Source organism: Zea mays, chromosome 1 (genome assembly GCF_902167145.1).
Source record: "Zea mays cultivar B73 chromosome 1, Zm-B73-REFERENCE-NAM-5.0, whole genome shotgun sequence".
In the NCBI taxonomy this organism is placed as follows: domain Eukaryota; kingdom Viridiplantae; phylum Streptophyta; class Magnoliopsida; order Poales; family Poaceae; genus Zea; species Zea mays.
In genome coordinates this window covers 223,533,564-223,550,220 of record NC_050096.1, presented here as the reverse complement: position 1 = coordinate 223,550,220, position 16,657 = coordinate 223,533,564, and positions in this window count along the sequence as shown.

The window sequence follows — 16,657 nt, the reverse complement described above, 5'->3', positions numbered from 1 at the left end:
ATAAAGATTTCCGCAAAGATGACTTCCCTCTTTCCAGAATTGACAAAATCGTCGACCCAGCAGCAGGATGCGAAGTCATATCGCTACTGGACTGTTTTTCAGGGTATCACCAAATATACATGATATGAAAGACAAGCCAAATACGAGTTTCATCACACCCTTCGGCACATACTGCTTCATATGTATGCCCGAAGGCCTAAAAAATGTTGGTTCCACTTTTTGAAGGATAACAAATACAATACAGGAAGATCAACTGGGGTGAAATGTCTTCACTTATGTCGACGACATAGTCGTCGCAAGCAGAAACAAGGAAGACCACATAACATACCTTGCAGAAACATTCACGAAAATGTGTGAAGCAAGACTTCACTTGAACCTAGAAAAGTGCATTTTTGGAGTCTGTCAGGGCAAAATCTTGGTCTACCTCGTATCCCATAGAGGAATTGAGGCCAACCCAACCAAAATAAAAGCAATAATGGAAATACAGCCTCCACAGTCAACAAAAGATGTACAGAGACAGACAAGAAGGTTGACAACATTAAATAGTGTTGGTCTCTTATTTATGATTGCTGAATCACAAAACAAGGCAACACAAGTATTATATAAAAGTACCTTCGTCCTTCGAAACATCAAATCATTTCGAGTTTCATGGTTCTCGAACGAAGGTTATGAAGAACAAGTCTTCATCATCCACAAATACAAATATGTATCTTCAAATGTAACATTACAATAGTTATTTATATCATATTAAACATAAAATAACATTGAAGTTTATATCATTTATCAACAAAGTAATAAATAATATATATTCATTACATTGGTACCTTTGGATTGCTCGAAGGGGAAAATGAGAGTACAATCTCAATTTTGCCTGAACAGTACGGGGGTATTGTTCATCTATTTATAGGCACAGGACGTAGCCCGGATAAAAATATATTTATGACCCTAACATATACACATAATTCTAATGCAAAACGTTAGGGATTAACTAGTCTTTTCCTCTTCGGCTCAACATCGTGTTTAACCTTCATAACCACCTTAAGCTGAAGCTGTCATCCTTCGGCGCTTTATGCATGCTTGTTGTAGCTTCGGCATTCAATTTTGTTGCTTATAGACAATTTCTCTGTCTTGAGGACCTTCGGTAGAGAAGGAGACCCCCAACAAATAGATTTATCTCTCGTTCCGTAGAACAAAACCTACTGTGAACACAAGATTGACTTGTTCCTTGTGGTTCGGGATGATGATGAGTGATTATCAACGGGTAGTGTCTCGGATCGAGTCATGGACTTACTGAGGCATGAGATTATTTACTGTGCTACCATGTCGGTTGGCTTGTGGTGTGCAGGTGTGGAGCACAGGGACGGTGGTCGACGGCTGAGGTGAAGGTCATGCGGGCACATGCTTATGGACAAGGAGCGATGAAGGACGAGTGTTGGGACTTGGCTGACGGACCGGAGCAGCCAAGTGACTAGCCATGGTGGATGACACCTATGACACGCACTCGTGCAAGGACTTGGCGGATTGGGTCGTGTTGTTGGCGTGATCGAGGACTGGCGGGACACGTGCACAGGACGTAGGGGACGCGCATGCGGTGCGATACTCATGGCGGTTTGGTGGTTGAGCCTCAAAAAACCACCTTACGCTACGGATGGCGGGTTTTGCTGAGTTTGGGCCTCAAAACTCGGCGGTGGCAGTTCTGGAGGGAATCGATGGCGACACGCAGCACCACAGTGAATGGTGCGTCAAGGCGAAGCAACTTCGTGTGGAGCATGTTGCCGTCAGATTGAAAACCTAGTAGTTGGTCTATTTTTTCCCTGGTGGAGTGGATAGACTCTATGTAAATAGGTGTACTTTAGTAATGGAAATAACCCTCTATAAATAAGAGGGGAGGGCTAGTTAGTTTAGCATCTCTTTGGCTTAGTTTCATTTGGCTCTTATTTTAGAACTCTTAGTTTTCTCTCTTGGTAGTCACCAGTTTAGCCGGGAGATCCATAGAGATTTCGTTCTGTCGACTGTGTCTTGGAATCCACAATGATTCATCGAGGAAGGGTGGCCAGTTTTGCCCAACCACAAGTTTGGATTGACCTCAATCTCAGTTTGCATCCATTGCTGAATTTTTGTATCACTTTTCTCTTGTGTTCTTCCCTTTCCTTTTCTTATGGATTTGTGGAGAACCCTTGTGTTCTTGTGAAAGGATTTGGTTTGGGGATTTATTGGTGGTGAGTTGCACTTCTTAGATCACTGCATGCACTCCATTGTTGCAGATTTTGGTCATGGTCTGAGAAGAACTCGGTTTGAACTCGAAATAGAAAACCTCAACAAAACTCCACTGAGATAGTGTTTCTGATATGCGCTTTGATCTTTGAGTTTCTCGGGGTCATAATTCACCAGCTGACATCTTTCTCCTCGCGTAAACTTTCTGCAAAGTTTGAGGCAATTCTGTCTGTTTTAGGTGGTCTGGCACTGCCTCCTGTGTGCGCGGCACTGCCGCTGTCCGGCATTACCAGCCTAAGGTTAGGCACTGCCACACCCTCTGTTTTGTGTTTTTACTGTGATTTTTGGCAGACAGTTGGGTTGGTCTGTTTCTAGGTTTTTGATGTGTTCAAACAACACTGGTTTGAAATACGCAGTGATCTGGTTGTTTGTGAGTCCCTTGAGATTTCAAGGTAATTTTTGGGTTTCAAGTCATAAGTGTTGTTCTCGCAGTTTGAGAATTTGTAGTGGCTCCTATTCACCCCCTTTGGTCGCCGCATGTTCTGCCATTCCCATTCTCTGTTATCCCATTTCCATTCCCATTCCCCATTCTCTCTCAAGCTTCGGCTGCCATTCCCATTCTCTGCCTTTCCCATTCCCCGTCCTCTCTCTCGTGCCCACTGCCATTCCCATTCTCTCCCTTTCCGTTTCCCCTGGTTCTGCTACCAGTCGATAAAATGGCCAAAAAAGGGACGCCTATAGGGATCAAACTCTGACCAATACAAACAGCAAACACAACTCAATGCTTCTAACGAATAACACTGTTGTTCTTTCCTCTTATATGAAGGAGCTTTCATTCATCTATTTCTAGGCTTTCTCAGAACCATCATTCTTCCACACCTCGCAATCAACGATGCAGAACCGCTGGCTCCCTCTCAGTCTTGCGTCCATCCATCCCTCCACGATCTCCACTCGCCCCTCTCCCTAGTCACCTAGCACGGCACACGGCGACGACGCGGCCCGCTCCATCTACCACTACTTCCCACCTCATCGACGATCTCGTAGCTACGACGCACATGGTGAGCGAGACCATCTCCGAGGTACTATACTTCACCCTAAACCCTAGCACCTCCTCCCTCTCCTCCCCCTTCTTGATCGCTCCTCCCACTTGGTGTCGGTGACGACACATGCCTCTCAGGCAGTTTCTCGATTATGTGGGTGAGGGGGATGACGTGGAACTAGACGTCTCCATGAAGGAGCAAACTGGATCCCTCCATCGCTGCTCCACATAGGCACACCTTCGCCTTGCCCAACCATTGCCTCGCTCCCGTCCGCCATTCCCCAAATCTCGAGAGATACTATCTGGTCCAATCTGACAGATCCCTTCACGTGCGCCTGAGATTTTAGGTATAGCGCTTTGATTTCCCCGACCCTGCCTATGTGATTTGTGCATTCCTGATTTCTTCTCGACTGCTTGTTCGTGCAAGTCTCAGTGATCTGTGCGACATTTTTTTAGTGAGGGATCATCTGTGTCGAGTCCGGTGTGCCGAGCGACGCTGGGTCCATCCACTTTTCTAGCTCTGTGACCATATCAATTTTGTTTTTTCGATAGAGCAGCCAACTGCATCTTCGATGTCTATAGCTATTGATTCCTGAGTGTAAGCTGATGTGTTTTTTCAATGGCTTCCAAGTGTTTGTGTTAGCCTCCAAGCCAAGTTCTTCTGTCATAGATGATTCTTTCACTACAAGCCACATTGTTTTACTAATTTTGTACTCCTTTAAGTAGAGGATGCTCAAAAGATCATAGGGAGTGTGATGGATTGCTTTGAGAGAGCAAGTCTCCCCTTCCTAAACGAAGAAGAGAGGAAAAAGAATCTTCATTTTGTTGTTGTGGATGGTGGACCTACTACAGTGGAATTTGCAGCATCCATTTGAGCCTATAGGCATATCTAAATGAACTGAAAACTGCAAGAATGAACTGGAGACAATAAACAGACAATATCCATTTGAGCTTCTAAAGGTAAACATTCTTGCTTGTTTGCTAGCATGTTTAATATTGCAATGTTGTCACACCCGGATTTTAGGGCCCAAACCCGGGCGCGATTCACATGTGTGCTGGGATAAAGTCTCACACATATGATGACTCATATTACAGAAACGAATGTCACATCTTTAATATATAACAGAGTTCTATACAAAATAGTTAAATAATTACATCATACAAAGACAACGATCTAGCAACCAAATTTGACTGGGAGACGACAACCTAGACCTCTCACGAACTCATCGCGACATCCTTCATGCGCCTCATCATGCGGTACTTGTTCTTGACCTAGGGGATGTGAGTACAGCAAGAGTAAGCTCACATATGTTCATCGCTCAACAAGTTGTGGGGAATAATGTGCATGAGCTCACTTACAGTGAGGCTCATGTGAAGTGTAAGGCTTACCAAAGGAGATGGTTAAAAGCTGAGCATTGCTTTTAAAGTTGGTCAAAGTTTTATTAGCAGTTACTAGGTGTAAGTAGATGCCAACCCAAAAAATAAGAGATCAAGATTAATAATAACACCCACAATGCAATGTGAAAGGGAATTAGGCTTACACCTAGTTCCCATATAATTTTGGTGGTTGAATTGCCCAACACAAATCTTTGGTCTAACTAGTTTGTTCTAGTGTATAAGTTTTACAGGTGCAAAAGGTTCACACTTAGCCAATAAAAAGACCAAATGTTGGGTTCGACAAAAGAGCAAAGGAGCTACCGAAGGCTCCTCTGGTCTGGCGCACCGGACAGTGTCCGGTGCACCACCGGACAGCGTCCGGTGCACCAGAGGAATCCAACTCCAACTTGTCACCTTCGGGAAAATCTAGAGTCGGCGCGCTATAATTCACCGGACTGTCCGGTGTACACCGGACTGTCCGGTGTACACCGGACAGTGTCCGGTGCTCCAACGGGACGCGGCTCTGGAACTCGCCAGCCTCGGGATTTTACGAAGGCTGCTCCGCTATAATTCACCGGACATGTCCGGTGTGCACCGGACTGTCCGGTGCGTCCTCGGAGCAACGGCTACTTCGCGCCAATGGCTACCTGCAACGCATTAAATGCGCGCGCAGCGCGCGCAGAAGGCAGGCGCGCCCATACCGGCGCACCGGACACTGAACAGTTCATGTCCGGTGCGCCACCGGACATCGAGGCGGGCCCAGAAGTCAGAACTCCAACGGTCAGATTCCAACGGCACTGGTGACGTGGCCGGGGCACCGGACATGTCCGGTGTGCACCGGACTGTCCGGTGCGCCATCGACAGACAGCCTCCACCAACGGTCAAGTTTGGTGGTTGGGGCTATAAATACCCCAACCACCCCACCATTCATTGCATCCAAGTTTTCCACTTCTCAACCACTTACAAGAGCTAGGCATTCAATTCTAGACACATACAAAGAGATCAAATCCTCTCCAATTCCACTCAAGGCTTTAGTGATTAGCGAGAGAGATTTGTCGTGTTCTTTTGAGCTCTTGCGCTTGGATTGCTTCTTTTCTTTCTCACTTGTTCTTGTGATCAACACTCAATTGTAATCAAGGCAAGAGGCACCAATTGTGTGGTGACCCTTGCGGGGAAGTTTTGTTCCCGGCTTTGATTTGAGAAGAGAAGCTCACTCGGTCTGAGGGACCGTTTGAGAGAGGGAAGGGTTGAAAGAGACCCGGCCTTTGTGGCCTCCTCAACGGGGAGTAGGTTTGCGAGAACCGAACCTCGGTAAAACAAATCCGCGTGTCACACTCTTTATTTGCTTGCGATTTGTTTTGCACCCTCTCTCGCGGACTCGTTTATATTTCTAACGCTAACCCGGCTTGTAGTTGTGTTTATATTTGTAAATTTCAGTTTTCGCCCTATTCACCCCCCCTCTAGGCGACTATCAATTGGTATCAAAGCTTGGTGCTTCATTAGAGCCTAACCGCTCGAAGTAATGTCGGGAGATCACGCCAAGAAGGAGATGGAGACCGGCGAAAAGCCCACTACAAGCCACGGGAGCACTTCATCGGAAGAGTCCCGCACCAAGAGAAAGGAGAAGAAGAACTCCTCCAAAGGGAAGGAGAAGAAGTCTTCTTCACACCAAAAGGAGAAGAAGGAGAAATCCTCTTCTCACAAGACGCGTCGGAGTAGGGACAAGAAAAAGAGGATGAGGAAAGTGGTCTACTACGAGACCGATTCTTCATCACCATCCACCTCCGGCTCCGACGCGGCATCCGTCACTTCTAAGCGCCAAGAGCGCAAGAAGTATAGTAAGATCCCCCTACACTACCCTCGCATTTCTAAACATGCACCTTTACTTTCCGTCCCATTAGGCAAACCACCAACTTTTGATGGTGAAGATTATGCTAGGTGGAGTGATTTAATGCGATTTCATCTAACCTCACTCCACAAAAGTATATGGGATGTCGTTGAGTTTGGTGCACAGATACCATCTGTAGGGGATAAAGACTATGATGAGGATGAAGTGGCCCAAATCGAGCACTTCAACTCTCAAGCAACAACAATACTCCTCGCCTCTCTAAGTAGAGAGGAGTATAACAAGGTACAAGGGTCGAAGAGCGCCAAGGAGGTTTGGGATGTGCTCAAAACCGCACACGAAGGAGACGAGCTCACAAAGATCACCAAGCGGGAGACGATCGAGGGGGAGCTCGGTCGGTTCCGGCTTCGAAAAGGGGAGGAGCCACAAAACATGTACAACCGGCTCAAGACCTTGGTGAATCAAGTGCGCAACCTCGGGAGCAAAAAGTGGGATGACCACGAGGTGGTTAAGGTTATTCTAAGATCTCTTATTTTCCTTAACCCTACTCAAGTTCAATTAATCCGTGGCAACCCAAGATATACACTAATGACCCCCGAGGAAGTAATTGGGAATTTTGTAAGTTTTGAGTGCATGATCGAAGGCTCGAGGAAGATCAACGAGCTTGATGATCCCTCCACATCCGAAGCTCAACCCATCGCATTCAAGGCGACGGAGGAAAAGAAGGAGGTGTCTACACCAAGTAGACAACCAATCGACGCCTCCAAGCTCGACAATGAGGAAATGGCGCTCGTCATCAAGAGTTTCCGCCAAATCCTCAAACAAAGGAGGGGGAAAGACTACAAGTCCCGCTCCAAGAAGGTTTGCTACAAGTGTGGTAAGCCCGGTCACTTTATAGCTAAATGTCCATTATCAAGTGATAGTGACAGGGGTGAAGACAAGAAGGGGAGAAGAAAGGAGAAGAAGAGGTACTACAAGAAGAAGGGCGGCGATGCCCATGTTTGTCGGGAGTGGGACTCCGACGAAAGCTCAAGCGACTCCTCCGACGGCGAGGACGCCGCCAACATCGCCATCACCAAGGGACTCCTCTTCCCTAACGTCGGCCACAAATGCCTCATGGCAAAGGACGGCAAAAAGAAGGTTAAATCTAAACCCTCCACTAGATATGAATCCTCTAGTGATGATAATGCTAGTGATGAGGAAGATAATTTACGTACCCTTTTTGCCAACCTTAACATGGAACAAAAAGAAAAATTAAATGAATTGATTAGTGCTATTCATGAAAAGGATGACCTTTTAGATTCTCAAGAGGACTTCCTTATTAAAGAAAATAAGAAGCATGTTAAGGTTAAAAATGCTTATGCTCTAGAAGTAGAAAAATGTGGAAAATTGTCTAGTGAGCTAAGCACTTGCCATGAGACTATAGACAACCTTAGAAATGAGAATTCTAATTTATTAGCTAAGGTTGATTCCATTGCTTGTAATGTTTCAATTCCCAATCTTAGAAATAATAATGATGATTTGCATGCTAAGATTGAAGAATTGAACTTATCTCTTGTCAGCCTTAAGAGTGAAAATGAAAAGTTAATTGCTAAGGCTAAAGATTTTGATATTTGCAATGCTACTATTTCCGACCTTAGGACTAAAAATGATATATTGCATGCTAAGGCTGTAGAATTAAGATCTTGCAAACCCTCTACATCTACCGTTGAGCACACTTCGATTTGCACTAGATGTAGAGATATTGATGTTAATGCTATTCATGATCACATGACTTTAATTAAACAACAAAATGATCATATAGCTAAATTAGATGCTAAAATTGCCGAGCATAACTTAGAAAATGAAAAATTTAAATTTGCTCGTAGCATGCTTTATAATGGGAGACGCCCTGGCATCAAGGATGGCATTGGCTTCCAAAGGGGAGACAATGTCAAACTTAGTGCCCCTCCTAAAAGATTATCTAATTTTGTTAAAGGCAAGGCTCCCATGCCTCAGGATAACGAGGGTTACATTTTATACCCTGCTGGTTATCCCGAGGACAAAATTAGGAGAATTCACTCTAGGAAGTCTCACTCTGGCCCTAACCATGCTTTTATGTATAAGGGTGAGACATCTAGCTCTAGGCAACCAACCCGTGCTAAGTTGCCTAAGAAGAAAACTCCTAGTGCATCAAATGATCATAACATTTCATTTAAAACTTTTGATGCATCTTATGTTTTGACTAACAAATCCGGCAAGGTAGTTGCCAAATATGTTGGGGGCAAGCACAAGGGGTCAAAGACTTGTGTTTGGGTACCCAAAGTTCTTGTGTCTAATGCCAAAGGACCCAAAACCATTTGGGTACCTAAAGTCAAGAACTAATCTTGTTTTGTAGGTTTATGCATCCGGGGGCTCAAGTTGGATCATCGACAGCGGGTGCACAAACCACATGACAGGGGAGAAGAAAATGTTCTCCTCCTATGAGAAAAACCAAGATCCCCAAAGAGCGATCACATTCGGGGATGGAAATCAAGGTTTGGTCAAAGGATTGGGTAAAATTGCTATTTCACCTGACCATTCCATTTCCAATGTTTTTCTTGTAGATTCATTAGATTACAATTTGCTTTCTGTTTCCCAATTATGTCAAATGGGCTACAGCTGTCTATTCACTGATGTAGGTGTCACTGTCTTTAGAAGAAGTGATGATTCAATAGCATTTAAGGGAGTGTTAGAGGGTCAGCTATACTTAGTAGATTTTGATAGAGCTAAACTCGACACTTGCTTAATTGCTAAGACTAACATGGGTTGGCTCTGGCACCGCCGACTAGCTCATGTTGGGATGAAGAATCTTCATAAGCTTCTAAAGGGAGAACACATTTTAGGATTAACAAATGTTCATTTTGAGAAAGATAGGATTTGTAGCGCATGCCAGGCAGGGAAGCAAGTTGGAGCCCATCATCCACACAAGAACATCATGACGACCGACAGGCCACTGGAGCTCCTACACATGGATCTATTCGGCCCGATTGCTTACATAAGCATCGGCAGGAGTAAGTACTGTCTAGTTATTGTGGATGATTATTCTCGCTTCACTTGGGTATTCTTTTTACAGGAAAAATCTCAAACCCAAGAGACCTTAAAGGGATTCTTGAGACGGGCTCAAAATGAGTTCGGCTTAAGGATCAAGAAAATAAGAAGCGACAACGGGACGGAGTTCAAGAACTCTCAAATCGAGGGTTTTCTTGAGGAGGAGGGCATCAAGCATGAGTTCTCTTCTCCCTACACACCTCAACAAAATGGTGTAGTGGAGAGGAAGAATCGAACTCTTTTGGACATGGCAAGGACCATGCTTGATGAGTACAAGACTTCGGATCGGTTTTGGGCCGAGGCGGTCAACACCGCCTGCTACGCCATCAACCGGTTATATCTGCACCGAATCCTCAAGAAGACATCCTATGAACTCCTAACCGGTAAAAAGCCCAACATTTCATATTTTAGAGTCTTTGGTAGCAAATGCTTTATTCTTGTTAAAAGAGGTAGAAAATCTAAATTTGCTCCTAAGACTGTAGAAGGCTTTTTACTTGGTTATGACTCAAACACAAGAGCATATAGGGTCTTTAACAAGTCCACTGGACTAGTTGAAGTCTCATGTGACGTTGTGTTTGATGAAACTAACGGCTCTCAAGAAGAGCAAGTTGATCTTGATGAGATAGGTGATGAAGAGGCTCCGTGCATAGCGCTAAGGAACATGTCCATTGGGGATGTGTGTCCTAAGGAATCTGAAGAGTCTCCAAAAGCACAAGATCAACCGTCCTCCTCCACGCAAGCATCCCCACCAACTCAAAATAGGGATGAGGCTCAGGTTGATGAAAAGGAAGATAAATCAAATAAGCCATCTCAAGATGACGGCAATGATCAAGGGGGAGATACAAATGATCAAGACAAGGAGGATGAAGAGCAAAGGCCGTCACACCCAAGAGTCCACCAAGCAATCCAACGAGATCACCCCGTCGACACCATCCTCGGCGACATTCATAAGGGGGTAACCACTAGATCTCGTGTTGCACATTTTTGTGAGCATTACTCTTTTGTTTCCTCTATTGAGCCACACAGGGTAGAGGAAGCACTCCAAGATTCGGATTGGGTGGTGGCGATGCAAGAGGAGCTCAACAACTTCACTAGGAATGAGGTATGGCATTTAGTTCCACGTCCTAACCAAAATGTTGTAGGAACCAAATGGGTCTTCCGCAACAAGCAAGATGAGCATGGTGTGGTGACAAGGAACAAAGCTCGACTTGTGGCCAAAGGATACTCTCAAGTCGAAGGTTTGGATTTTGGTGAAACCTATGCACCCGTAGCTAGGCTTGAGTCAATTCGTATATTATTAGCCTATGCTACTTACCATGGCTTCAAGCTTTACCAAATGGACGTGAAAAGTGCCTTCCTCAATGGACCAATCAAGGAAGAGGTCTATGTTGAGCAACCTCCCGGCTTTGAAGACAGTGAGTACCCTAACCATGTCTATAAGCTCTCTAAGGCGCTTTATGGGCTCAAGCAAGCCCCAAGAGCATGGTATGAATGCCTTAGAGATTTCCTTATTGCTAATGGCTTCAAAGTCGGAAAGGTCGATCCTACTTTATTCACTAAAACTCTTGAACATGACTTATTTGTATGCCAAATTTATGTTGATGATATTATATTTGGGTCTACTAATGAGTCTACATGTGAAGAATTTAGTAGGATCATGACACAAAAGTTCGAGATGTCTATGATGGGGGAGTTGAAATATTTTCTAGGATTTCAAGTGAAGCAACTCCAAGAGGGCACCTTCATTAGCCAAACAAAGTATACTCAAGACATTCTAAACAAGTTTGGAATGAAAGATGCCAAACCCATCAAGACACCCATGAGAACTAATGGGCATCTCGACCTCGACACGGGAGGTAAGTCAGTGGATCAAAAGGTATACCGGTCGATGATAGGTTCTTTGCTATATTTATGTGCATCTCGACCGGACATTATGCTTTTCGTTTGCATGTGTGCAAGATTCCAATCCGACCCTAAGGAATCCCACCTTACGGCCATAAAACGAATCTTGAGATATTTGGCTTATACTCCTAAGTTTGGGCTTTGGTACCCTCGGGGATCCACATTTGATTTGATTGGTTATTCAGATGCCGATTGGGCGGGGTGTAAAATTAATAGGAAGAGCACATCGGGGACTTGCCAGTTCTTGGGAAGATCCTTGGTGTCTTGGCTTCCAAGAAGCAAAATTCGGTCGCTCTTTCCACCGCCGAAGCCGAGTACATTGCCACAGGCCATTATTGCGCGCAACTACTTTGGATGAGGCAAACCCTGCGGGACTACGGTTACAAACTAATCAAAGTCCCTTTGCTATGTGATAATGAGAGTGCAATCAAAATGGCCGACAATCCTGTCGAGCATAGCCGCACTAAACACATAGCCATCCGGTATCACTTTCTTAGGGATCACCAACAAAAGGGGGATATCGAGATTTCTTACATTAACACTAAAGATCAATTAGCAGATATCTTTACCAAGCCTCTTGATGAACAAACTTTTACCAAACTTAGGCATGAGCTCAATATTCTTGATTCACGCAATTTCTTTTGCTAGATTGCACACATAGCTCATTTATATACCTTTGATCATATCTCTTCTATATGCTATGACTAATGTGTTGTTCAAGTCTATCTCAAACCAAGTCATAGGTATATTGAAAGGGAATTGGAGTCTTTGGCGAAGACAAAGGCTTCCACTCCGTAACTCATCCTTCGCCACCTCTCTGCGCTTCTCTCCATCTTTTGGGGGAGAGTTAAAAGCAAAAGGACTCCATCTTTGGTATAATCTTCACTTATTTATGACCAAAGGGGAGAAAGTAGTTAAAGAGGGCTCTAATGATTCCGTTTTTGGCGATTCATGCCAAAGGGGGAGAAAGTATGAGAGCCCAAAGCAAAAGGACCGCACCACCACCAATTTTGAAAACTTTGTGTTTCCAAGAATATTATCAATTGGTTTTCCTATTGTGTTCAAAAGGGGGAGAAAGTAGTATTTCAAAAATGATATATCAAAACCCTCTTGAACACTAAGAGGAGGATCTCATTCAGGGGGAGTTTTGTTTAGTCAAAGGAGAAGCATTTGAAACAGGGGGAGAAAATTTCAAACCTTGAGAATGCTTTGCAAAATCTTATTCATTTACCTTTGACTATTTGCAAAAGAACTTTGAAAAGGATTTACAAAAGAGTTTGCAAAAACAAAACATGTGGTGCAAGCGTGGTCCAAAATGTTAAAAATGAAGAAACAATCCATGCATATCTTGTAAGTAGTTATATTGGCTCAATTCCAAGCAACCTTTGCACTTATATTATGCAAACTAGTTCAATTATGCACTTCTATATTTGCTTTGGTTTGTGTTGGCATCAATCACCAAAAAGGGGGAGATTGAAAGGGAATTAGGCTTACACCTAGTTCCCATATAATTTTGGTGGTTGAATTGCCCAACACAAATCTTTGGTCTAACTAGTTTGTTCTAGTGTATAAGTTTTACAGGTGCAAAAGGTTCACACTTAGCCAATAAAAAGACCAAATGTTGGGTTCGACAAAAGAGCAAAGGAGCTACCGAAGGCTCCTCTGGTCTGGCGCACCGGACTGTCCGGTGTGCCACCGGACAGTGTCCGGTGCACCAGAGGAATCCAACTCCAACTTGTCACCTTCGGGAAAATCTAGAGTCGGCGCGCTATAATTCACCGGACTGTCCGGTGCTCCAACGGGACGCGGCTCTGGAACTCGCCAGCCTCGGGATTTTACGAAGGCTGCTCCGCTATAATTCACCGGACATGTCCGGTGTGCACCGGACTGTCCGGTGCATCCTCGGAGCAACGGCTACTTCGCGCCAACGGCTACCTGCAACGCATTAAATGCGCGCGCAGAAGGCAGGCGCGCCCATACCGGCGCACTGGACACTGAACAGTTCATGTTCGGTGCGCCACCGGACATCGAGGCGGGCCCAGAAGTCAGAACTCCAACGGTCAGATTCCAACGGCACTGGTGACGTGGCCGGGGCACCGGACATGTCCGGTGTGCACCGGACTGTCCGGTGCGCCATCGACAGACAGCCTCCACCAACGGTCAAGTTTGGTGGTTGGGGCTATAAATACCCCAACCACCCCACCATTCATTGCATCCAAGTTTTCCACTTCTCAACCACTTACAAGAGCTAGCCATTCAATTCTAGACACATACAAAGATATCAAATCCTCTCCAATTCCACTCAAGGCTTTAGTGATTAGCGAGAGAGATTTGTCGTGTTCTTTTGAGCTCTTGCGCTTGGATTGCTTCTTTTCTTTCTCACTTGTTCTTGTGATCAACACTCAATTGTAATCAAGGCAAGAGGCACCAATTGTGTGGTGACCCTTGCGGGGAAGTTTTGTTCTCGGCTTTGATTTGAGAAGAGAAGCTCACTCGGTCCGAGGGACCGTTTGAGAGAGGGAAGGGTTGAAAGAGACCCGACCTTTGTGGCCTCCTCAACGGGGAGTAGGTTTGCGAGAACCGAACCTCGGTAAAACAAATCTGCGTGTCACACTCTTTATTTGCTTGCGATTTGTTTTGCACCCTCTCTCGCGGACTCGTTTATATTTCTAACGCTAACCCGGCTTGTAGTTGTGTTTATATTTGTAAATTTCAGTTTTCGCCCTATTCACCCCCCTCTAGGTGACTATCACAATGCATACGACAAATTAAGTTTAATTCCATAATTTAATCATGTGAGTGTTGGAGTTGCTCATGACCGTGACCACGGCTGATATACCAGTTTTACACTCTGTAGAGGTTGCACATCTTTACCCACAAGTCATGTTACCCATTTGCCAAGGGATCGCGACTTCCCATTCATCTCTGCCAAGGAGACGAGGCAGGGTAGCACTGCGAGGCCTTTATAAAGTTCCACTAGCTTCAGAAAACCCGCTACGGTTTCTGAGAAGGGCAATATAGAAATCCCTCGTCCAAAAAGCCATCGCAGCATGATCGACCCGAGAACCTCTCTATACGCAGCTCCCCTTTCAGTTAAGGTAGTCCTCCACTAGTTTTCTTAATTATAAAGCCCGTACCACCCTTGTGGTAGCACTGTTTTCCTGGGTAGTTCTCCATGTTCCAATTAACATAATGATATTATCATGAACAAAAATTAAGATGGCAACACAATTAGAACATGACCATAATATAACATTAATTTCCCAAACCAGGTAAAGCAATAGCAAATCTACCCAATAGTTCTCTTGTTTGCAAGGTGTGGGATAAACAATGTTAGGGAAACCTATTGGGTCCCATCAAATTCTGAGCATGTCACGGTGATTAACAAGAACATTATTAGGTAGAGAAAAGTGATCAAGGACACAACTTGCCTTAGACTTGAGATCCCAGGTACTTCACCAAATTAGTCTTCAGATTTCTCGTGACCTCACTGCTACTCGTAGCAATACATACAAATAGGCAAGGAGTACATAAACATAACAATACACCAAATATGAGAACAAACAGTGAAAGAATATTCTATACGCTGCTACGAGGTCGCAGGTTCAAGAACCACTGAATTCGGAGTTACGGTTAAAGAGTTATGATTTTCTGAAGATTTAGGTGTTAGATATAAAACAAATTAAGTGCATAATTTTAACCTATATTTTATGACAAAACAGGGTTACCAGATGATAAACAATATTAATACGAATTTAATGCAACCGGAATAGATCAATAAAGTGTTAGAATGAATTAAATATGAATTAAACAAGTTTCTAGAATTATTTTTATACTAAAAATCCTTTTCTTTATTAACTTCACTCATTTTATTTCACCTTTGGGCTGCGGCCACTATTTTAGAATAGTTCAGGGTTTATTTTGTAAATTCTAAGACCTCACTGTAATGATTTTAACATTGACCTGGACGGCGGGTTGATTTCTCTGTTTTCCAGGGACTCTTTAGCAAAATCATCGAGACGAAGGGGTATCCACAATTCTTGGCTGCCCGATCAAACCGAACAGACACGATTAAATCACCATTATGATGAAACGGTACGTGTCCACAGCCATCAGATCTGAGATCTACGACCGCGATTTAAAACAGCTGAGATCCGATCTCACCCGTCCCAGACTAAATAAACGACTCGGATGAGACAACCGAACGGGTACCCTGTTTTCTAATCTGAACCACCCATCGCCGAATCAACGACCTAGGTTTCAAACGCACGAGATCTAATCCCGGTCATCCACACGGAAATCAACGGCCATCGAGTCATCTTCACCCTTTGCCCCATGTCCCGACGCGGTGGCGCAGCCCGCGACGGCGGCCATGGCCAGCCAATGTGCTACAGCCCTTCAGTCCCCCAAACTCCACCCTGAAATATGCAACACGAGCATGTGTTACTGTTGATTACGAGTAGGGGCATCATACCTCAGTCAGAGGCATGGAGTTCGCCGACCACGGAGAAGCACAACTTTGCGGTAGAGAACATGCTCCGGTGAGCAATCGCCCAACACCAGCACCCACACTGAGCACATCGAGGCCCCGGACATCACCGAGGCACCCTAACAAATCTCCTAGGCCACCCGCTCAAGCTTAAACGACGGTGGTAGCCAATTGCAGCCGCGACATCACCGTCACTCTTCCGTCGTCGCCCTCTGCGCTCCAAGCTCACTCCGTGATTGGTTCGAATTACTGGGGTGGAGAAAAGGGCGCTCGCAGCCGTACTTATACGCATCGAGGAACACCAGCACATTGAGGGTCGTGGGATTCATCGTGGTTGTTACCTTTGTACCCCAATTTTCTGAAAAGAAGTTAAATTTCCATTTCTCTTTTCTTTCATGTTCTATGGCATTGGGGTTTGGAGTTTCAGGAGGCATTCCTCAGGGAAATAGTAGATCTTTTGGCATTTTTTTCGCTGGGGTCGGGAGCTCAGATGGGAGAGCGAGTTCGGGCCATTGATCTCGATCCGATGGATGGGAGCCCCCCTCTCCTCCCCAACCCTAGCCGACCCCTCTCCCTCTCCCCAATTGTTGCAGCCGCCCCCTCCCTCTTCCTCTCCTCCCCATTTGCAGCCTCCCTATACCCTCTCCATGACTTCCTCCCCCCTCTAGATCTCCCCACGCTGCAAGGATCGAGAAGAGGAGGAGCACATTGAATTGAAGAG